The 23,603-nt window shown below is 43.9% G+C and overlaps 1 protein-coding gene across 1 annotated transcript in view; it reads left to right on the top strand.

Moving 5' to 3' along the window:
- The first annotated feature begins 470 nt into the window (after positions 1 to 470).
- CYSLTR1 (cysteinyl leukotriene receptor 1) overlaps positions 471 to 23,603 on the top strand; it is a 34,920-nt gene continuing 11,787 nt past the window's right edge. The window contains exon 1 of the mRNA XM_066581886.1: positions 471 to 627. The gene's annotated coding sequence lies outside the window, so the exon portion shown is untranslated. The remainder of the gene's footprint in view (positions 628 to 23,603) is intronic.

The raw sequence follows: 23,603 nt of genomic DNA, 5'->3' as shown, positions 1-23,603 counted from the left end.
AAAAAGTTGCAGATTTTTTCTATAGAGATCAATGGAGAACAAAATCCGCAAATACACTTTTGTTGCAGATTTTGAAGCATTTCTGCTGCGTTGCATAACCGGCCTCCCTACTATGATACAGGATGGCGATGTGCTTTTCAATAGGATGTTTTTCTAAAAAAGTTTTCAAACAAAAATCCCTCGTACTTACACACTTTTTAGCTAGCATTTTGTTACAGTATGGTACATTGCAGTTTTCAGCCACAGCACTACATTCAGACTAAAATCATACAGACTTGAATCATACAGAACGACATGTGACAATTAGCTTTCTGCAAATATGAGAAATATAGTGAGCAAAGTTCAGCAACAACTCCCTTGTCAGGTAATCTTCCTGTAGCGCGAGGCTTTATGGACGCCAGATGAGCTGCCTCAGTGATAGTCTGGGCGTATTACATGGGGAGGTACATGCAGGCACATTTTTTAGTCTTCAGTCCTCATAGCTCACATCACTTGCCTCTTGACAAGGACAGATGTGGGTCTGCCTGCTTGTATATCCTCCACTCTCATTCAGCATTCCACTTCTCTTCTGCAGCATGTGCTAATCTCAGACCAAATTAAGACATGTACTCTGCAAGAACTTAATCGGTAAGTCCATGAGATATTCAGTCTTCATAAATTACTTAGATGCAATTGTAAAATGTGGCTTTCTAGAAGCAGAGGGGGTTAAAACTTAAAGGTCACGATAGGTAACTTTGGATCTCTCCTTAGGACTTCCCTGAGATCTTGCTTTTATTAAGGTCTGCTGCTGTGAACTGTGTTACAATGTGGTCCTGAGAGCTCATCCTGGGGGCTGTGGTTTAGGGGGTCATTGATTGTAATGTCCCTGGAACATGTGGGTGACACAATGTAATGTAATCAGTGGTGCTCTGAATGAAGTATATATGTTCTCGCTGTGTTTTCTATACATTTCCTCCACTCTTACAATCCTAAAATTCTACTGAACAGTTAATTGGTTTCCTATGGAATTAGATGTATGTACATCTCATGTAGGAAATTACGGAAATTGTGACTCTCAACAGGGACAAATACAGATGTGCGCACTTATACAGGATGGAAACACTTAGCTACTTATTTGTGTGCATGAACCCATTGAATTGGTCAGTAATTTACTGCATTGTATATAGTGTGTGTAGATAGATAGATAGATACTAGATATGAGATAGATAGATAGATAGATACTAGATATGAGATACATAGATAGATATGAGATAGATAGATGTGAGATAGATAGATATGAGGAAGATAGATAGATATGAGGAAGATAGATAGATAGATAGATAGATATGGAGATAGATAGATAGATAGATAGATAGATAGATAGATAGATAGGAGATAGATATGAGATAGATATATAGCTAGATACTAGAAAAGAGATAGAAAGATAGATAGATATGAGATGGATAGATAGATAGATATGAGATAGATAGATAGATATGAAATAGATAGATATGAGTTAGATAGATAGTTGGATAGATTGATAGATAGATAGATATGAGATAGATATATAGATATGGGATAGATATATAGATATGGGATAGATAGTTGGATAGATAGATATGAGAGATAGATAGAAAGATAGATATGAGATAGATATATAGATAGATACTAGAAAAAAGATAGAAAGATAGATAGATATGAGAGAGATAGATAGATATGAGATAGATAGATATGAGAGAGAGAGAGAGAGAGGGAGATAGATAGATAGATAGATAGATAGTTGGATAGATAGATATGAGAGATAGATAGATAGAAATATATGACAATAGATATATAGATAGAAAGATATGAGATAGATATATAGATAGATACTAGAAAAGAGATAGAAAGATAGATAGATATGAGAGAGAGAGAGATAGAAATGAGATAGATAGATATGAGATAGATAGATAGATAGATATGAGAGAGAGATAGATAGATATGAGAGAGATAAATAGATAGATATAAGATAGATAGATAGTTGGATAGATAGATATGAGAGATAGATAGATAGAAAGATAGATAGATATGAGATAGGTAGATAGATAGATAGGAGATAGATAGATAGGAGATAGATAGATAGATAGATAGATATAGATATGAGATAGATAGATATGAGATAGGAGATAGATTGATAGACAGATAGATATGATAGATATGAGATAGATAGAGATAGATAGATAGATATGAGATAGATAGATAGATAGGAGATAGATAGTTGGATAGATAGATAGATAGATAGATATGAGAGAGATAGATAGATATAAGATAGATAGATAGATAGATATGGAGATAGATAGATAGATAGATAGATAGATACATAGATACATAGATACATAGATAGGAGATAGACATGAGATAGATATATAGCTAGATACTAGAAAAGAGATAGAAAGATAGATAGATATGAGATGGATAGATAGATAGATATGAGATAGATAGATAGATAGATAGATAGATAGATATGAGAGAGATAGATAGATATGAAATAGATAGATATGAGTTAGATAGATAGTTGGATAGATTGATAGATAGATAGATATGAGATAGATATATAGATATGGGATAGATAGTTGGATAGATAGATATGAGGGATAGATAGAAAGATAGATATGAGATAGATATATAGATAGATACTAGAAAAAAGATAGAAAGATAGATAGATATGAGATAGATAGATAGATAGATAGATAGATATGAGAGAGATAGATAGATAGATAGATAGATATGAGAGAGATAAATAGATAGATATAAGATAGATAGATAGATAGATAGATAGTTGGATAGATAGATAGATAGATAGATAGATAGATAGATAGATAGATAGATAGATAGATATGAGAGATAGATAGATAGAAAGATATGAGATAGATATATAGATAGATACTAGAAAAGAGATAGAAAGATAAATAGATAGATATGAGAGAGATAGATAGAAATGAGATAGATAGATATGAGAGCGATAGATAGATAGATATGAGAGAGAGAGATAGATAGATAGATAGATAGATAGATAGATAGATAGATAGATAGATATGAGAGAGATAAATAGATAGATATAAGATAGATAGATAGTTGGATAGATAGATAGATAGATATGAGAGATAGATAGATAGATAGATAGATAGATAGATAGATAGATATGAGATAGATAGATACTAGAAAACAGATAGAAAGATAGATAGATATGAGATAGATAGATAGGAGATAGATAGATAGATAGATAGATGGATATGAGATAGATAGGAGATAGATAGATAGATAGATAGATAGATAGATAGGAGATAGATAGATAGATATGAGATAGATAGATATGAGATAGGAGATAGATAGATAGAAGATAGATAGATAGATAGATAAATAGATAGATGTTTTGCAATTCTGCAACAGCGCTGTGGAATATGCCCTTCAGCTAACGTACGGATTTTGGTGCAGCATTTTTAGAAATCTCCACATGGCTTGTACTGTAAATTCTGTGGACTTTCTGCCCCGGCTGAAGCTGGCCTTAGAGCACCTTCACACACACCAAAATATTCCACCGACTCCTGCAAGACGCAGCAAAATATTCTGCTGTCAAAATTTCCACCAAAATCTGGATGCCTAAATGCGGATTTGGATGCGGAATGGCTGGCAGACTTCAGCCATTTACAATCCTGCGCGGCCGACTGCATTCTAGTGCAGATATTTCCACATCACAGAATATTCCGCAGTTGTTTGCAGAAAATCCCAATGTGTGTGAAAGCCCAGATACCGACATTGTCGGCCCGGACAGATCCATAACCCCATAATCCACACCATTTCATATCCGTATTGATGTTTTCCACAGTGGAATAGGTTGCTTTGCGAATTTCACAACATCTTGCAGGATTGTCGCCACGGATTTCTAACATACAGAAGAGATGTAATGCCACAATTAATTTCTGCAGAAAAAAGGAAGAAATTCTGCAAAGCAAAATGCATTTTACAGTTAAAACACTACAAAATCAGCATTATGTGATGAAATCCGTAACTGCGCTGCGTGTTGTGGCCGGTGACAGTACATGTGAAGCTCACTTAGGGTCCCTCAATTCCTACTTTAAATGTTGCAATAGCTCCCTCCATTGTCTGAAATGCCTTCCAGAAGGGTGTTTGGGGATGTCATGCGGTGTATTAATAATACACTGAATTAGTAATAACAATACAGTATTATTATTATACGTGTTTTTGCTTTGTTTCATAAACTTGACGTATCAAACCCCATTAAGACCTCAAAGTAGAGGCTGTATTTATGTCATCGCTCTTGTAACATAATCTAATTATATCTCAAGAGAAGGAACACAACGCAATTGAAATCTGATAGCTGTGTGTAAGAGAGCTGTGCCAAGCCGCTGTTATGTAATGCATGTTCTACAGCAGCATGGGGAAGTTATTGCGCTACTGTACCTCGCTGCGATACCCACTGATGGATACTAAATGTAGCAGCGGTCCTGGGGCCCTCCAGACATTATTATTTCATAGGACCAGGATTTAAAGGTTTCACTTCATTTGTAGACAGTCAGTAAAGTATCAGCAGCACGGGGCTGCAGTAGGCAACACTATTCTCTAGCAGTGCTGGGTAGCGGTTTTTATGTTGTGCCATTTTGTACATGTTTTTCCTGTCGTTTTCTCCTACAGAGAAAGGAAAAACGACAGGAAAAACAAAATGCCCAGAACATGCCGTTTTCTGAAAAAAAAAATGCCAATTCCAAAAACACCACAAAAATACTACAAACCAAAACGCTTAGGGCTTCTTCACACGACCGTGTTTGTGTGGTTGATCTGTGCGGGCTAAACAGAGGGAATAGAACCCAGTGAGTTCAAATGGGTCCGTTCCCAAGAGCGTGGTTTGCGCGTGTGTTGAAAAGTAGGGCCGTCTCTATCTTTCTGCGTTTCGCACAGGTCCCATAGAAGTTTATGGAAGGTGCGTAAAGGGGAAGGGTGTGACACTGTGCGAAATGTGGGGGAACAGAACACATCTGAACCTCATTAGGCTCAAATAGCCATTAAGATTTACAAAACTGTCTAATACAGATGGATGGGCTGATGATACACAGATGCCACAGAGGGTTTGGGCATGGGTAAAGGTGGGTTTGACTGGGCAGAGAGAAGGTTGGACCAGACCGTGAGGAATTGGGAGCACATATATAGGGAGCAGAATACCGGGGGGCCTCCGGAAACAGCGCCAGTAGTCGGTCTCTGGATGATGATGAGCCGGGGAGAACTAAGCTGACTCCGGTCAGTTATACCCCACCATCGTTCACTGGCTTTTACATCTCAGCCTCAAATGGGAGTTTATCCGTGGCAACCTCAAGCCAGAAGACAGCGTGCGCCAATGTGCATCTGAGACCCACACGATTGCGCAATATGCTGCACAATTTCACACTGGGGACTAACGTTACGCCATTGCATGCATTTTGCGCATTTGCTCGTGTGAGTCCGCCTTAAGGGCTTTGACCGATGAGCGTGTTTTTACTCGTTTTTGCACGTGGGGAAATCCCGCCCACAAAACATGTCCCGCCCACAATAGAACCTATTGATTTTAATGGGTTTATTCTCTAAGTGCTTGGGAAGCAATTTTAAGTCATGGGAAAATCCCATTAATGACTATGCCATATTGGGAGGGCCATAACCCCCTTGTGTGAGGGGTTGCCCCTGGCAGGACAAGCTTTGGTTTTTATTGGTACCATTTTGGAGACTATATGTTAATTTAATCCATTTTTTACATTTTTTGGAGGTGAGATGAACAATAAAACAGCAATTCCAGCCTAGTTTATGTAGAGGGAAGTGTTCACACAAAGTTATGCATGGATGGTCAACTCTTCACCCCACCTGGAGCGTATTAGCTTGGTTCTTGCATGTCCAGCAGACGTCAGTAAATTCCTGGGACATTCCTGTGTTTGCCCCTGGAGGAGTGTGGGTTAGGTGAGGGACTCTAGGTCTGAGCATTAGTTTCACAGCTCCGGATGTGTTTGTGTATCCCAGGTATCGTGCTCATGTCAAGCAGTTGAGATGGAGATATAGTGGGCTAATCATTATCACTAGAGCTGAGCGAGCATCGCTCTTCTTGAGTAACTGCATACTCGTCCGAGCAGGCTCGGGGGGGGGGGGGGGGGGGCGACGGGGGAAGCAGGGGGGGGGTGAGAGAGAATTATTACCCATGAGACCAGTTCCCTTGTATATCCCAACACGTCCCAGCCCTCCTTAATTTGTTGTATATAAACACACATTCCATCCGTAAATGTACACTCACCCCATGACCCGACTAATCAGCGGAGACCGCACTGTAGTAAACGGCTAATATGCGGATAAAAAGAGGGTCTAGGGGGGAGATGGAGAGAAGAACAGAAGCCACCACTGCAACCGGCTGATACTGGAGTATATTACCGCACCCCCCCATACTGTCCTATAGACCCCATATAACTCTTCTTCCTGGAAGGGTACTAGTATTGTGGAGAGCACCAAGTAGCACAGAGAAGTCTTATGTTCTTATCCTGATAGCCTGGGCCGCATTTACATGGCCGACTTTCCTGTGCTCGTGATACGGATAGAACTTGCACAGGAAAATAATCCATTGACTTCAATTATTTAATTTACATGAGTGATTTAAAAAAATTGCAGCATTTCCTATTTCTGGTGATATCGGACATTATTTTCAATGGGAGTGAAAAAAAATTGCTTCTCACTCACATACAGATGCGCTTTTCATGCGAGGGCGATGCAATTTTTAATTTTTTTCTATTCAAAAACAACATGTAATTTTTCACATGCATGAAAAACAGTTGTGAAAATTGCGCATAAATCACACTTTCAAGTAAAGTTGCAAGTGCAAGCTTCTGGGACCAATATCGCGGTCGCCCATGTAAATATGACCTTATACCCTACAGCCCCTCAAACCCTGTATACCCCCTGCTGTCTTTTTATCCCCCTGCCGTTCTCCTCTCATAGTCCATGTCCTACACCCTTCATTCTCTCCGCTCTGTAGTGGAAATCTGCCGCAGGAAATCAACACATTGAGGGCTTAAACAGATGAATGTGTTTGCGCACGTTTTGGGGTGTGTGAGAGTCATGCCCGCAAAACATGGCATATAGAACCCATTGATTTCAACGGGGTTCGTTCTCATGAGCGGGCAGGAATTGCAGTAATTTTTCAAAGTAAGACCATCGGTCCGAGTGAAAAATTAAAGCAAAATCTCAATCAGACGGAACTCAAGCGGGAAAATCGCCTACGTGAAAAAGCGCTAAATGTGGATATCCACAGCGGGTTTGCACACACAGTTGCAGCGGATCCGCGTACTGATTTTGCTCATTTCAATTGGGCAAATCTGTGTGTTGATTTCCAGACCATTGATCGATTCCATATTAAGGAGTTCCGTCTCACTTCTTTTTCCACTACCTGAAGTGGAAATTCGTGCACGAAAAAATCTGCGGTGTATAAATGATGGTATGGATTCCCATTAATGTGAAAGGAGCGCCTACTGCATTTGTGTGGATTTTGCTGTGTATTTGATGCAGAATTCAAATGGAATTGGCGCAGATCCACAGCCAAATCTGAACATAGCCTGATTACTATTTTCACACATGGACGTTTCAGACTTTTACCATGGACGCACTGACAGCGGGCCCAGCGATCAGCTGATCACAGTGATCCCAAGCGTTGGACCCCTGCCAATCAACTAATAGTAAAAGACCCAGACAACCCATTCACATTTATTGTGCGGGTCGGTATGATTAAACTTATAGATCTCTCATAGTTACAGTCCTTTATAGTTACCGTAAAGTCAACTTCTATGTAACAAAACTATTATCACCTTCAGTAACACAAATTGTGCAATTTAGGGCATTCCTGTATCTGCAGCTGTCATGAGGGGTTGTCCCGCGCCGAAACGGGTTTTTTTTGTGTTTTTTTTAACACCCCCCCCCCCCCCCCCCGTTCGGCGCGAGACAACCCCGATGCAGGGGTTAAAAAAACAAACCGGGTAGTACTTACCCGAATCCCGGCGGTCCGGCGTCTTCATACTCACCTGCTGAAGATGGCCGCCGGGATCCTCTCTCTCTGTGGACCGCAGGGCTTCTGTGCGGTCCATTGCCGATTCCAGCCTCCTGATTGGCTGGAATCGGCACGTGACGGGGCGGAGTTACACGGAGCTGGCATTCTGCACGAGCGGCCCCATTGAAGACAGCAGAAGACCCGGACTGCGCAAGCGTGGCTAATTTGGCCATTAGAGGCCGAAAATTAGTCGGCACCATGGAGACGAGGACGCCAGCAACGGAGCAGGTAAGTATAAAACTTTTGATAACTTCTGTATGGCTCATAATTAATGCATAATGTACATTACAAAGTGCATTAATATGGCCATACAGAAGTGTATAGACCCACTTGCTGCCGCGGGACAACCCCTTTAAGACTTCCGCTTCTGTTCACACCTGCATTGGAGGCTTCGTCAGGCACCTGGATGTAACCTGATGGCCCTCATAATAGGCCGTTAGGGTCTGTTGCGAGATGTTGCTGTTCGTCAAGCTTTGCATCTATGTTTCCATTATGCAGATGTAAACCGTCTTGATTGATGTGATATGAGATTGGTATCAAAGGTTAACACTGAGGTCAGGAATTTGATAGAGACTGTGAGACATCATTGACACCTCGGGGCATCCTCGTGTGCCGTACTAACATGAGCACCGTCTCAGCTACTGGCTAAACTCTTTTTGTGTATCTCTAGAGGTCTGTTAATGTTCTGTAATATAAACTCCAGATGTTTTATGGATCTCTTGGCCATTTTAAGAAGAATGCAATGTATCATTGGCCAATGTTATAATGCGGCTCCCCTCCTCTTCTGATGATGTATATGCTGATGATTAACCATTGAGTCGTTGCCGATTCTGGGTTACCCTATGGATCAACTCTTGCCATTTTCGTCTATGAAGTACAGCTTTGTTTAACCGGCAAATGGTCACAGATGATGTATATATACTGTACATGTTCATTTTCTTGTAAGACGTGATCTAAGTTTGTGGTAGTTAGAAGAAAAGGAGTATTGTAGCAGGAAGACAGAAATCTGTGTAATCAGGAATGCATTTTTCTGCATCTCTGCAATACCCCCAGTAGGGATTTTCTGTATTGCAAGCTGATTCAGTGAGCTGTGCAACATTATGTCACCACTTGTTCCTGCGAAATGCACAGTAGGTCTGACATCAGAGCCATTGGAGGAGGAGGTTGTTGTGATGAGCAGTGGTGACTTGGGGTACCACCATCTGAATGGAGAACATAGTGCAACTGAGAGCAGAAGGGAATGATTTTCAAGAGAGAGGGGCAGCAAAGAAGACTTGTCACTGTGTTACTTAGTATCTCAGTGGGCTGGAGACCTCCAAATAACTACCAGTATCTTCCGATTGATTGAGGGGCAAAGGCAACTAGCCAACCAGGTTCAAGTTCTTTCCCACCTCCGCCATTATTCGGATAATGCTGTTCCAAGAGGAGAGTGAGTATGATAATGCTAACTGGACCCCAACGCAACTCCACCGGCATTTCACAGTCATGTTAACATATTGCAGTGTCCTCTTTTATTATCTGACTTTTAAGGTTGCAGAGACCTATCATTCCTTAAAAGGGTTGTCCAGTTGAAATGTACTATTAATGGCCTATCTGTAGAATAAATCATCAATAGCAGATGGGATGAGGTCTGCTGCCCTGTGATCAGCTGTTCCCCATGCCAACGCGCTCATACACTCAGTTGATTTCTGCAAGAAGCAGACAGCTCCGTTCCCACCGCAGTGGTCATTCTTGGTATTGCAGGCTGTGTTCCCATTGAAGTAAATGGCCTGCAATAACAAGCCTGACTAGTTATTGCAGGCCCAGCAGTGAGAATGAAGCTGTCTGCTTCCTGCATAAATCACCTGAGTGCATAAGCGCACCAGCCTGGTGAATAATAGATCATAGGGGGTCCCGGGTGGTGGATCCCCACTGATTTACTCTTGGTGGCCTTTTCTGAAGATAGACCATCAATAGTTTACAACCTCTTTAAAGATAGAAATATGATTGTCTGAATTCACCAGACAGACTGTAGCAATACTCTGAGAGAGCGTAGTTAGAGTTCATTATTGATTCGCCGACCACTCAGTGTTTGGGCTAGTCCCATTCCGCCTACTCTACTGACCGCCAAAGTGGCTTCACTGAGGAAAAACCAGGCTGATAAATAGAGGAATGTAACCCGGGGCAAGATTAGGGGTTTGCGATGATGAAGAGTTCCGTGAGATCGCAAGTTATTTGTTCTTCGTCTTCATGTTAGTAAAGAGTATAAAAAGGACATTGGTTATTGGTTCCTGGTGTTCGCGGATGAGTAAAGCCTTTATTATCCCACTTTCATTATAAGTAAAGTTAGATTTTCTTATGAACCAAGACTGATCTTTACTTCATAAGTGATCTGTTATTCAAGCCTTGTATTGAAGAAACAGTTTGCCGAATTTGTATTGTAATTCCAGTCCAATAAGTCTTTGTGCAAAGAACAATATCCCTGTGTAACCTTATACCGTTAGAGCTGTTAATCCCATCTGTGGTTCTAAAAAACTAAAACATAAACTAAAAAAAAATCTGATTTCACCAACTCGGTGTCCTACTCCTCATCCTCAACTTGCTGTGACTCACCATCATTTCCTCAACTTGCTGTGACTCACCATAATCTTGACCACCTTTTTTTGTAGCTGTTTTCTTGACACACTTTTGACATGTCTTTTTTCAGAGGTTTTCCTTTTTTCTATGGTGAGCCCTATGGGAAACGTTCTGAAAATAACGTCCATACTTAGCCTACTTCGAAAAAATAGAATGACACAAAAAAGAAGAAAAAGTAAGAAAAAACATCTCCCTGAACAAATCAAGCTGTTTGCAGTGCACTTCATCGCTCCCTACAGCTAATCTCTGACTGAAGCCAAAATGAACGCTCAGAAAAACACTAGTAAAAACTATACCAAAAAGTGTTGTTTTCCATAAAAACACTAGGATGTGAATCCACTGTGACAGATGCATTTGTTGAAGAGTAGTCACCGTGTCCAAACAATTCACTTCAATGGTAGCGGTGCCTGTAGTACCACACCGGGCCACTGCACAAGGTACTTGCCTAGTGAACAGCTGATCAGCCCAGGGTAACGGGTGGCGGACCCCCACCAATCAGTTGTTGATGACCTATCCTGTGGATTGGTCATGCATTTTTTTTAGAACTGGAAAACCCATTTAAGCCACTGGGCCCTTTTACACAAGCCGATAAATTGTTCAGATTCCTGCATCCAGCGGGAATATGAATGATTATCGTTCAGTGCAAAGGCATGCCCCGACTCAACGATGAATGAGAGTTTGTTCACTTCTCATTCATCACTCAATTCCTGCATGCATAAAACTGATCGACGGATCGACCTGTATAAACAGGCAGTCATTCATCCATGGACAACTGCCTGTTTACTGTGAATGGAGGCAGGCGGGCCGGAACAATCCCCAACTCGCCCTGTCTCCACTCATTCTTGTGTGAAAGCGCAGGAATCATTATCCCTAGGACAACCTCTCAGTGCAGATGCCTGACAGGACATCCCATGTAAAAGGGCCCTTACTAATATCCTTGAACCTGTGTGTATTACTCTACATTAGTATTATTTTACCTTACCGGGTTTGGGGGATTTGTGGCCATGTGACCAACTCCGATCACGGTAGATCATTTCTTTGATCATGCCCGTGATCTGTCTGATGTTTGCTATGACGAAGGACTGTACTGGCTTGAAATTCTTCAGCATCAGCTGTTTTTTGTCATGTTGGATTTTGTTGGAATGTAAATAAAGCTGTGAATTTTTAATGCCTCGAATACTGGACTAGAGCTTTCTGTGATTTGTGTGATTCCCTGCAACTCTGTGCATCCCTGCCGTAAAGCCATGATGAGCTAGACTTATAGGAAGGATACTCAGGACTTCAATATGGATGACCTAGGATAGGTCAATACCTGATCCGTGGGTGGTCTGCTACTTGGGACACCGAACAATCAGTTCAGTTGAGCACCGGGGCCACTTGAACTTGACTAAGCTGCTCTCAGGCCATGGGACTAATGAATATGAAGTCACAGGTCTGAGAAGAGGGTGGAGCACTAACTTCAGTGCCATGGCCTCTTCAATCAGCTGATCGTCGAGGTTCTGAGTAGTAGACCTCCACCAATCTGATATTGATGCCCTATTGTCAGGGGTGTACAGAGACATTATGTGGCTCTATAGCAAGAATAAGAACAGCCTTCAGTACAAGAACTGGACCCCTCTGCCCTTTTAGATCAGCAGTAGCAGCGTACAGAGTAGTGAGTGACTTTGTCAAACATTGCAAGCATGCCAACTCACGGACCTCAGACATTGGCAATGAAACCAGGGGGCAGGCCCGCGCCCCCACCAAATATTGGAGCCCAGTCAAGTGAAAACTGGCAGGGTTAGAAGCTAGAGCCGGCCTAAAGTATTCCCCACACTGAGTATGGCACTTGCTGGAACAAGAAGGGGGTTGATCCAGGGAACAGTCTGATTGCCATTAGGGAGTCGGGAAGGAATTTTTTCCCCAAAAGGGCTAATTGGCTTCTGCTCTTGGGGTTTTTTGCCTTCCTCAACAAAACAGGAGGCTAGACAGGCTGGACTAGATGGACGTTGTCTTCATTCAGCCTTACGAACTATGTTACTATGTTACTATGTAAGAAAGGTGGTGGAGCCATGCATCACAGGCAACCACGTGCTTCCCCCGCACGCCGGGCCCTGTAGAGATTGCATGGTCTGCCTACATTGTCGGTATGTCACTGCTATTTTGTGAGGTCATCAATATCCTAGCTCCGCTGCAGATTCCGCTCTGAATGCTGAAAATAATAGCGCAGCATGTAGCAGTATTCTTTAAAGTAAACTGACAGACACCATCACTCATACTAATGGACCGCATTCTAGTCGATGAGGTCCGGCAGGGGCTGTTGGCGTCAGTCATGTGACAGATCCTGCCATCATGTTTCTTTTTCGGTTTCTATAATGGAACAGAAATATAGATGCAAGTGAGGGCTCCTTCAATCGAATGTATTTGCACATGTTTTTGCACACACAAACATTCCGTGCGCGACATGCAGAGATTACAGTGGGTGCAGTCACATATCCTTTTTGTTCTCACATCCATGGACTGCCCAGTGCTCCCATTCCAATCATGGCCACTGACGGAGGGGCATATAACTAGACCTGTCCACTAGCCTCCTCCATTGAAATACACTGGGCATGGAACACAGCGCGCGTGCGGGAGGATGTCGGCGCTGATTGCCTTATGAGTGTATATAAGTAAACTATGCAAACCATTTCCAACACATTTAGAAGGATAAAAATAAAGCACTCTGCCCCTTTAACATCCTTACATGTAGAGACGCTGCCAGATACGGCGAAACGGATGTTTTCAATTTAAAATTAGTTTTTCTTTTTTTGACTCTCTTGCTTGTTTCCTCTAAGGACCGGAATCACCTGAACTACAGCATATGGCTCACTTTCCTCTAAAAAAAATAGACTACATCCTTATCTGGCAGAGATTAGTGCTGATAATTACTGGACACAACAACTTTTGACACCATTCCAATAGTTCTGCACAAATACTGAGATTATACACCAGCATGCCAAAAGTCATGGGATAGCAGTATGTAAATTAATGATGAACTGGCGTTACCTCAGGTGACGGCTTGGGAACGTCCACACCTGTGTAGGTTGGGAGGTGTTTTCTTGTGAGTGCGCTGGAACACTCGTCACCATTGCTGATGGCAAGACCTTGTGAATTATCGGGGTGTGAATGAAACGCGATTGTGGGCGCCAGATGGATGGAACATTCTATTTTCAAAATTGTGTGGGCATTTATCGTTCCTCGATCTACAGTGTCATGTGTACCAGGAAAGCATCACTGAAGGCATCACCAACCATAGTGCAAAGTTCAGCGGCCGCTCATTGGTGTTTAATAATCGCCACCGGCAGCGTCTGGATGGAATAATCGCGAAGATTCTGGGAGCTCGGGCTGGGGGAATTATTGAACAATAGGTGCTGCTACATCAGGATGAGTGGAGAACGCGTTTCGATTGCTCTGAACCTTGTTCACCCCATCTTGACATCAATTCCTGTTCCCTTAAAAACCAACATTCATTAAAATTCATTAAAATAACCTGATTTTTAACCTCTTAGGGATTTAATTGGGGAAATGACTTCTCTGTTCCCATAGAGAGAGTCATAATGCTGCTTGGGTCCCATTAGATACATCACTTCCATGATCTGAAATCCTTCTGCTGTATGAGTTACAGGCGTCTCAACATTAATTTCTTCTTTATTTCTTTTCGTCTAGTTACATTTGTAACAATATTTCGCTGGTTCTTGCCTCTATTAACCCATCATATTATAATCTACTCTGAACTGACACTATCGTTATTGATGCAATTGTGATCTTATTAGTTATAGTGTTACTGGCAAAAAATTCAGTTTTGCCCTGGCACATAATGAGAAATATGGATTCAGGTAATTCGGCATTCTAGTCTGAGATTGTTGGATTTTACGATTACTGTTATCCATTTTATTCACAGAAAAAGACAAAAATACAATACCTGAAGGTCTGCAAAGCAGACACGGTCGCCATAGGCACGATCGCCATAAGGCAGGCACAATCGCCACCGGCACAATCGCCGTAGGGCAGGCGCAATGGCCATAAGCCCTGAAGATATGCAGTCAGCCAGACAATAATGTGGAGGAGCAACTTGTTCCTGGCAGGCTAATATGCAGTCACCCACTCAACCCAGCCCAGTTTGGGGAGGAGTGACTGCATATACTAATAGCCTGCACATGTGAACGATACCAAAGATGTCAGCCATAGATGGGTGGTGACCCACCATACAGGATATCAACCCTAGGTGATATAACAGCGGGTTGCCCTGTATCTCTAAAGTGGGCCACACTGGTTGACATCTTGGGCTCCCCCACCAACTAGCAAACTACATACAAAAGTACTAATGCATACTAATAAAATGCGGGTGTTGGTACTGCATTTTGGCCAAAACGCATAGGCTGTTGGCCAAAATGCAGTACCAACACCCGCATTTTATTAGTATGCATTAGTACTTTTGTATGTAGTTTGCTAGTTGGTGGGGGAGCCCAAGATGTCAACCAGTGTGGCCCACTTTAGAGATACAGGGCAACCCGCTGTTATATCACCTAGGGTTGATATCCTGTATGGTGGGTCACCACCCATCTATGGCTGACATCTTTGGTATCGTTCACATGTGCAGGCTATTAGTATATGCAGTCACTCCTCCCCAATCTGGGCTGGGTTGAGTGGGTGACTGCATATTAGCCTGCAATGAACAAGCTGCTCCTCCACATTATTGTCTGGCTGACTGCATATCTTCAGGGCTTATGGCCATTGCACCTGCCCTACGGCGATTGTGCCGGTGGCGATTGTGCCTGCCTTATGGCGATCGTGCTTATGGCGACCGTGTCTGCTTTGCAGACCTTCAGGTATTGTATTTTTGGCTTTTTCTGTGAATAATGTTTGTTTTTTTTCCTCACCTCTGTGATTTCTGTTATCCATTTTACATCTATGTATATAAAGATGAAAGCCCTCACTGACTGACTGACTGACTTGCCCCTAATTCTCCAACTTCCCGATGTCGTAGAAACTTGAAATTTGGCACAAGCATAGTTTATGTCCAAAATAGGAAAAGTAAAGTGGTCCCAACTTGGTTATTTAATTCTAGCACAAAAGAACTAGCGTCCAAAGTTTATATACGGAATCTAATTCTCTCACTTCCTAATGTCGTAGAAACGTGAAATTTGGCACAAGCATAGATTATCTCCAAAATAGGAAAAGTAGATGGGTCCCAACTCAATTATTTAATTCTAAGCGCAAAAGAATTAGCATTGCAATTTTACGCACGTAATCTAATTCTCTAACTTCCCAATATCAAAGAAATTTGAAATTTGGCACAAGCATTGATTATGTCATAAATAGGAAAAGATAAAGGGTCCCAACTCGATTATTCAATTCTAAGTGTGAAAGAATTAGCGTCCAAATTTTGTGTACAGAATCTAATTCTCTCACTTCCCAATGTCATAGAAACTTGAAATTTGGCATGAGCATTGATTATGTCATAAATAGGAAAAGTTAATGGGTCCCAACTCAATTATTCAATTGTAAGCGCGAAAGAATTAGCGTCCAAATTTTTTGTACGTAATCTAATTCTCCCACTTCTCGATGTCATAGAAACTCGAAATTTGGCATGGGCATTGATTATGTCATAAATAGGAAAAGTTAATGGGTCCCAAATCGATTATTCAATTCTAGCGCAAAAGAATTAGTGTCTAAACTTTACGTACGTAATCTAATTCTCTCACTTCCCGATGTCATTTTATATAAAGGAAACATCGCATGGTTACCTCCACGTGGTGTTTCCTGGGTACCGCAAAGAACCATGCAAAATGGTGAACATATTTTTTTCCTCGGTATCTCTAAAGTAACCACGACTTCATAAGATTTTCCGTGTGAACACCAGATAAACACTAGTACCAAATTAACTTGGGCGAAGCCGGGTACATCAGCTAGTAATACCATATATAGTCCCCAAAAAGAAAAAAGGAAGAAAATCCATAGTCTATGTTAAAAATTATAAAGAAGGTCTGTTTTTATGTTCATACCTACAGGACTCCTCATTCCCAAGGTTAACATCCAGTAACCCTCCCTTTTTAATATGTTTGTTTAAGCAACCTGTTGTTTTCTTTTATAGTTTCCTTTTTCTATCCCATAATAAACAGACTACTCCTGCTTTTGGAATGTTGCTCAATAAAGTGCTTTGTTGCTCCAGAATGATTTATGTTTGAATTTTTTCTATGCCGTACATGTTCGGCTGTGTGTTCTTAATCTTCTGGTTGTGCACCCCACATAGTATATATTGCATATGGTACAAGCAATGACATAAATAACATGTATAGAATCCCAGTTGATATAGGTGTTGATGCTATACTCCTTCTTTCCGGTACTATCTGTAAATGTATTACATTTCTTAGCCAAATGGCACACACTACATCGTATGTTTCCACACTTAGCAAAGCCCTTATATTGTAGCCACTGTGATTTGTTTTCCTGTGGGGGAAGAAAGGCTCGGGGATAATATATAATATATCTCCTAAGTTTTTACTCCTTTTTGCCACCACCATTACTCATTTATCCACAATGTTGTTGGTTACTTCAACTTGACTTAAATATCAGAAGGAATCTATACAATCCCTTCCTTCTCATACTGAAGTCTTTGCTACATGCGCTGGAGAATATTTCATGCTCTTTCTTTTTATTTTCAGTATCTTCCAGTTTTTTCTCCTTTACAAGATTTTCTCTTTTAAATTATTCCCTACACTAGATGATTCCCGTAATAAATGTCTACTCAGACGCCTCTGCATTATGCCAGTCGCTGCATTGGCTGCCCATCCACTGCAGAACTAAATTTAAACTCCTCTACCTCACTCACAAAGCTCTGCATGGCGCTGCCCCACCATACATCGCCTCCCTACTGTCAGTACACCACCCAGCCCGCTCACTCCGATCGGCTAACACACTCAGACTAAACACCCCTGTAATACGAACCTCACATGCTCGCCTACAGGACTTCACCAGAGCAGCACCCATCCTCTGGAACGCTCTACCCCAAGGCATCCCGACAATTCATGATCCACGAAATTTCAGACGTGCCTTAAAAACGCACCTCTTCAGGGAAGCATACCAAATGTCCTGACCTAGTCTGTTACCATACAGCGCGGCGCGTCGCTCCGGCGTCGGCTCCGGCGGCCTGGAGCCCTGTGTCGAGGGTATCCCAGCAGCTGTGGGCGGCGGCATGGGCGTGGTCGCCCGTAGGGTGCCGCCCGCCCTCCTCCGTTCTTCTTATACAGCAGTGGGCGGAGTTGCCTCCTCCCACTCTCCGCCCCTGGGCGGAACCTTGTGGTTAAAAGACTGGCAGTGAAGTGAGCTCATTGCCAGTTATTGGTTCTGCATGCACCTAGCCAGTCTGTCTGCGGTTCGCCTCAGCCAGTCCCTAGTTGTCGGTCAGCTCCCTCTGGTCCCCTATTACTCTGTCTGTTTGTGTTGGTTCTGCTAGCCTCTAATCTAGTCTGGCCCAGTCAGTACTAGTTGCTATCCAGCACCCTGCCAGTTTGCCTGTGAGTCCCATCTCCAGCCGTGTATGTTTTGTTGGTCTGATTCATCTGCCTCCTCTGTCGGCACTCTGTTCCCCCCATTAGGTAGTTTCCTGCTTGTCAGTCGCCAGGTCCCTAGCCAGGGCAGGGACTGCCGTCCAGTTGTCCGCCTGGGGTTAGCCAGGGCCGAGGCAAGTAGGCAGGGACAGTGGGGGTGCGGGAGATCAGGGCACCCCAACTGGCGCTCGGGGGCCAGAGTGCCGTAACATAATAACTGGCCCTTAAAATACTGTTTTTCTTTTCATGGCGGCGATCAGCGCCCTTGCAAACCAGCTGCAAGACCTGGTGCCGGTGATCCGGGATTTGTCAGCTCGCATGGTGGCCCAGGAGCAGTGGGCGTTGTCGCAGGAGCAGAATGCCGTTACCAGTCCCGAACCCAAGTGCCCTCTTCCCGAGGTGTTCTCTGGGGAGAGGAACAAGTTTTTCGTTTTTCAACAGGCGTGTCGCCTGTTCTTTCGGATGCGTCCCCGCTCTTCCGGCTCGGAGGTCCAGAGGGTCGGGCTCATAATGTCCCTGCTGCGGGGCTCTGCCCAGACTTGGGCCTTTTCCATTCCCGAGGGTTCCCCCTCCCTGCATTCGGTGGACTCCTTTTTTCAGGAACTCGGGGGCATCTTCGATGAGCCGGACAGAGTGGGGTTGGCGGTTTCACGGTTGCTGGCGCTGCATCAGGGGTCGCTTTGTGTGGAGGATTATTGCTCCAGTTTCAGACGCTATGCGGGTGATACTGCATGGAACGATAGCGCCCTGAAAGACGTTTTTATGCAAGGTCTCTCGGACGCGGTCAAAGAACTGTTGATCTCCCATCCCGTTCCCAGGTCCTTAAAGGAGGCTATGGAGTTAGCAGTGAAGGCAGATAGGAGGCTCAGGGCTGGGAAGCAAGATAGACCGACCCATAGAGTCAGGGAGGTCATTTGTCCTGTCCCCTCCCCGCCCGTACCAGTCTCTGTTCCCGAACCTATGGAACTGGACCTGCTGGACCCCGAGGAGCGACGCCGGATTCGGTTATTACATCATCTCTGTCTCTACTGCGGGAAAGCTGGACATCGGGTGATAACCTGCCCCCGGAGGCCTCAGCGTCCACAGTCTGAATCGGCAGAAAGACTTCCAGTCCTAGGCGATTGCAGGGAGGGTCGCCTATGACCTCAGGTACGTCCTAGACTTCTGATACCCTGTCAGGTTAGATTCCGGAACTTCTCCCGCCTAGGGCAGGCGTTTATTGATTCCGGAGCAGCTGCTAACCTGATAAACATGCGTCTCGTTGAGCCCCTGAGGGCTGAATTTGTGGCGCTAAAGACGCCAATTCGTTTTGCTAGCATTGATGCTACTCCTCTTGCTTCGGGCTTGGTACGATGGAGGACCCCAGTGTTACAACTCACGGTGGGGGGTCGCCATTCGGAAGGTCTATCGTTCCTGGTAATGGAGAAAATGTCGGTAGACATGATACTAGGGATGCCGTGGCTGGCGTTGCACAACCCCCAATTCGATTGGGCCACTGGGGAGCTAACCCAGTGGGGGCCATCCTGCCATAGCCATCACGCTTCCCTTCCTCCCTGCCCAGTCGATACCGCACTCAGTCCCCGAGGTCTCACTTACCTTCAAACCCCGTCCGCCCGCCCTGCTGCTGATGTCGCCACCGATGCCCTGCATAGGGGACGGAAGAAAGGGGTGGGGTCTCGTAGGCAGTTGCGTTGTGAGGAGAGTCTGTCGGTATTTGAGCCGTACAGGGTGGGACAGAAGGGGTACCGGTCCTCTGGAAATCGCAAAAGGAGGGGTCGCAGGGGGTTCCATAAGTCGTTGTCGAAACCTGTTGTCTCTTCGGTGATGCCCACCTCCGGCCCCCCGCCGCCCACCCTGGTCTGTGATGAAGTTGAACACGAGGCTCAGGAGATCCCGGATTCTCGCCGGGGTACAGGAACCTTACAATATTTGGGGCCCCGGAAGAGTTTTTTGGAGTATGATAGCTCAGATGACAGTGATTTTAAAATTGGAGTTGCCTCATATTTTGAAGACAGCGTCATTGGGAGCGAGGATGGGACAAGAGATAGTGATGAACGTTCGGGCATTGACTCGGAAGACGACCTGAAACACGACGATATGTCAACGGTTGATCCTGAAGAAGATGTAGAAAGGAGAGCCCCTGAAGGAAATGGGGCAGCCACAGGCTACCGAAGTCATGGACCTGAGGATCAGTCCATGGTGACCGCTCGGGAGGGTCACATTCTCGGGTTGGTACAGCGTTTTCACAGCCGTTTTTTGGATAAGCCTGGTCGAGCTTCCGGGGGCCCGGAGGTCCCCCGTCAGAGGGGGGGTAATGTTACCATACAGCGCGGCGCGTCGCTCCGGCGTCGGCTCCGGCGGCCTGGAGCCCTGTGTCGAGGGTATCCCAGCAGCTGTGGGCGGCGGCATGGGCGTGGTCGCCCGTAGGGTGCCGCCCGCCCTCCTCCGTTCTTCTTATACAGCAGTGGGCGGAGTTGCCTCCTCCCACTCTCCGCCCCTGGGCGGAACCTTGTGGTTAAAAGACTGGCAGTGAAGTGAGCTCATTGCCAGTTATTGGTTCTGCATGCACCTAGCCAGTCTGTCTGCGGTTCGCCTCAGCCAGTCCCTAGTTGTCGGTCAGCTCCCTCTGGTCCCCTATTACTCTGTCTGTTTGTGTTGGTTCTGCTAGCCTCTAATCTAGTCTGGCCCAGTCAGTACTAGTTGCTATCCAGCACCCTGCCAGTTTGCCTGTGAGTCCCATCTCCAGCCGTGTATGTTTTGTTGGTCTGATTCATCTGCCTCCTCTGTCGGCACTCTGTTCCCCCCATTAGGTAGTTTCCTGCTTGTCAGTCGCCAGGTCCCTAGCCAGGGCAGGGACTGCCGTCCAGTTGTCCGCCTGGGGTTAGCCAGGGCCGAGGCAAGTAGGCAGGGACAGTGGGGGTGCGGGAGATCAGGGCACCCCAACTGGCGCTCGGGGGCCAGAGTGCCGTAACATAGTCCCTTGCCCCTCCCTATGGTGCTCCACCCTGTTTGCCTTCTAATACATGATCTGTACATGAAATTTCCTATTGCCTGTGTTCCCCACCCCTGCACCTCCTGTACCACCCTCAACCCATTTGTGTCTAACCCAATGTACCTCACATTGTAATTGTTGCAATTGCATTGTTTTGCATTTATCCATGCCTGAAAGCGCTGCGGAATAAGTTAGCGCCATACAAATAAAGATTATTATTATTATTCTACTGTATCCTCTTTCCTTTAACCTTTGTCTGATGCCTTTTTGATTTGGTTGTAATCATTAACCGTGGAACATGCTCGTTTAGCCCTAATTAATTCCCCTTTGGGAATGGCCCTGATGACATGATTTGGATGTCCACTTTCGGCATGAAGAATCGTATTCCCTGCTGGACTTTTTCTATATAATTTGGTTTCTATTCCTCCCTTGTTACTAAAACAGAGTAAACTAAAGTAAGTAAACCTCGTTGGATGACATACAGAGGCTTCTACAGATGTGGGAAATCACGCTGCACTGTTTGTCATGTGGCAATAAAAAAAAGATAAATTTAGTAATAGTGAAGGTAATAAGGAATGTAATATTAAAAGCTTCATAAATTGTAATTCTGATGTTATTTATATAATAACTTGTACTGCATGTAATATTAATTATGTGGGTTGCACTACGAGAATAATAACACGCATATCGCAGAACATGTCAGACAAGTACATAATTCCAACCCGAACAGTTCAGGAGCGGCTAAACATTTTTTAGAGGTACATTCAGGGGATGTAAAGAGCTTTGCATTCTTTGCTATAGAAAAAGTCAGAAATTCCAGAAAGAAATAGTCTTTAAGAGGGAAGCTTACTGGATTCTGACATTGAACACCTGATCTCCAGCAGGAATGAACACCAAAACGGATTTACTCTATATTTATTAGATGTGGCAAAAATAAATAAATAATTGAAGATAAAACATGTGAAGTTTATAAATATAATGTGGCAGTTAATACAATAAATAAAAAGAAAAGCTAAGAAAAACTATTTATAAAGAAACCGGAAACAATGTTGCAGATTATAATTGAAAGAGAAATAAAATGTAACTAAATATCTATTCCACTAATGCTGGATCTGTCTGGGCATTTATTAGGCCTCCTTCACACGGGTGACAAAGTCGTGCAATTTTGTAGCATTGCTACGATGCTACAAATCGCATGTATGAGAAGCCTATGCTTTCCTATGGGTTCCTTCACACATGAGACGTTTTGTAGCATGCTACAAAACGACACACAAACCTCGCAGGTCCGGCAATATGCCCACGACACGCTAGGTTTTGTAGCCCATGTTTCTCTATGGAGCCTTCCTCTCTGTTGCATCGCATGAAAACGCGGTTTGCATGCGATGCGATGCAACTTTGACAGTAGCAGATGCTACAAAGTCGCGTGATTTTGTAGCGTCACATGCGACTTTGTAGCGCTACAAAATCGCGGTATTGCTGCGAGAAAATCACAGCTATATTGTACGGTGCAGCGATGCGATGCGGTGTCACCCGTGTGAAGGAGGCCTTAAGGTTAGTATGCTGCGTTCTGTAAGTTTCTCTAATAATTCTGTAAGTGTTTCAATTATGTGAAAAGCTGTGTTATATTATATCATCTTCTTCTATAAGAAAGGGAGTATACAGGTGTATTTGCTATAGGAACAAGTGAACACAGGTATTGTCCGTCCATATGAAGGAGAAGGGGTTTATGCCCCATTTAGACACAATGATAATCGCTCTAAAGATGTCGCTCAAGTGACTTCTGAGCGATCATCGTTGTGTCATTTACAGCGCAAGATGATCGCTCACCTTGCGCTGCCAGCGGAGGATGCAGAAGACAAGCGGGGTGTCCCTGCTTGTCTTCTGCATTCAGATGTTTCTGCATGGAGCGCCCGGCTGTTATACAGCTAAGCGCTCTGTGTCAGGTATGGAGAACGCTGCTGGACCGCTCTGTTCTTCATACCCAGCCTGTTATCAGGGAGCGGGATACAGCTGAAACAATAGTATCAGCTGTATCCCGCTGTGAATCCCTGATACGGCTGATCATCAGCACGCTGAAAGACAACGATGAGCAACGGCTTAACGAAATCAATGCACGATGTCAGTGCAGTTACACACAACGATTATAATTATCGCTCAAAAGACGGCTTTTGGGCGAATTGTGAGCGATAATCGTTGCGTCTAAAAGTTTCAGGTGAGTTTTTAATTGAAAGTGGTTTTAAGGGAACAGGAAAGAGAATGCAAATGAGGTGATCGAGGTTCCTTGTGAACTGAAACACGTTCTCCTGGTTTTTATCCTGTAACATGAGCACCATCTAAATAA

This window comes from Eleutherodactylus coqui, chromosome 10, assembly GCF_035609145.1.
Source record: "Eleutherodactylus coqui strain aEleCoq1 chromosome 10, aEleCoq1.hap1, whole genome shotgun sequence".
Lineage (NCBI taxonomy): Eukaryota > Metazoa > Chordata > Amphibia > Anura > Eleutherodactylidae > Eleutherodactylus > Eleutherodactylus coqui.
Note: the sequence above shows the minus strand (reverse complement) of the source record. Positions and strands in the feature narration are given on the sequence as shown.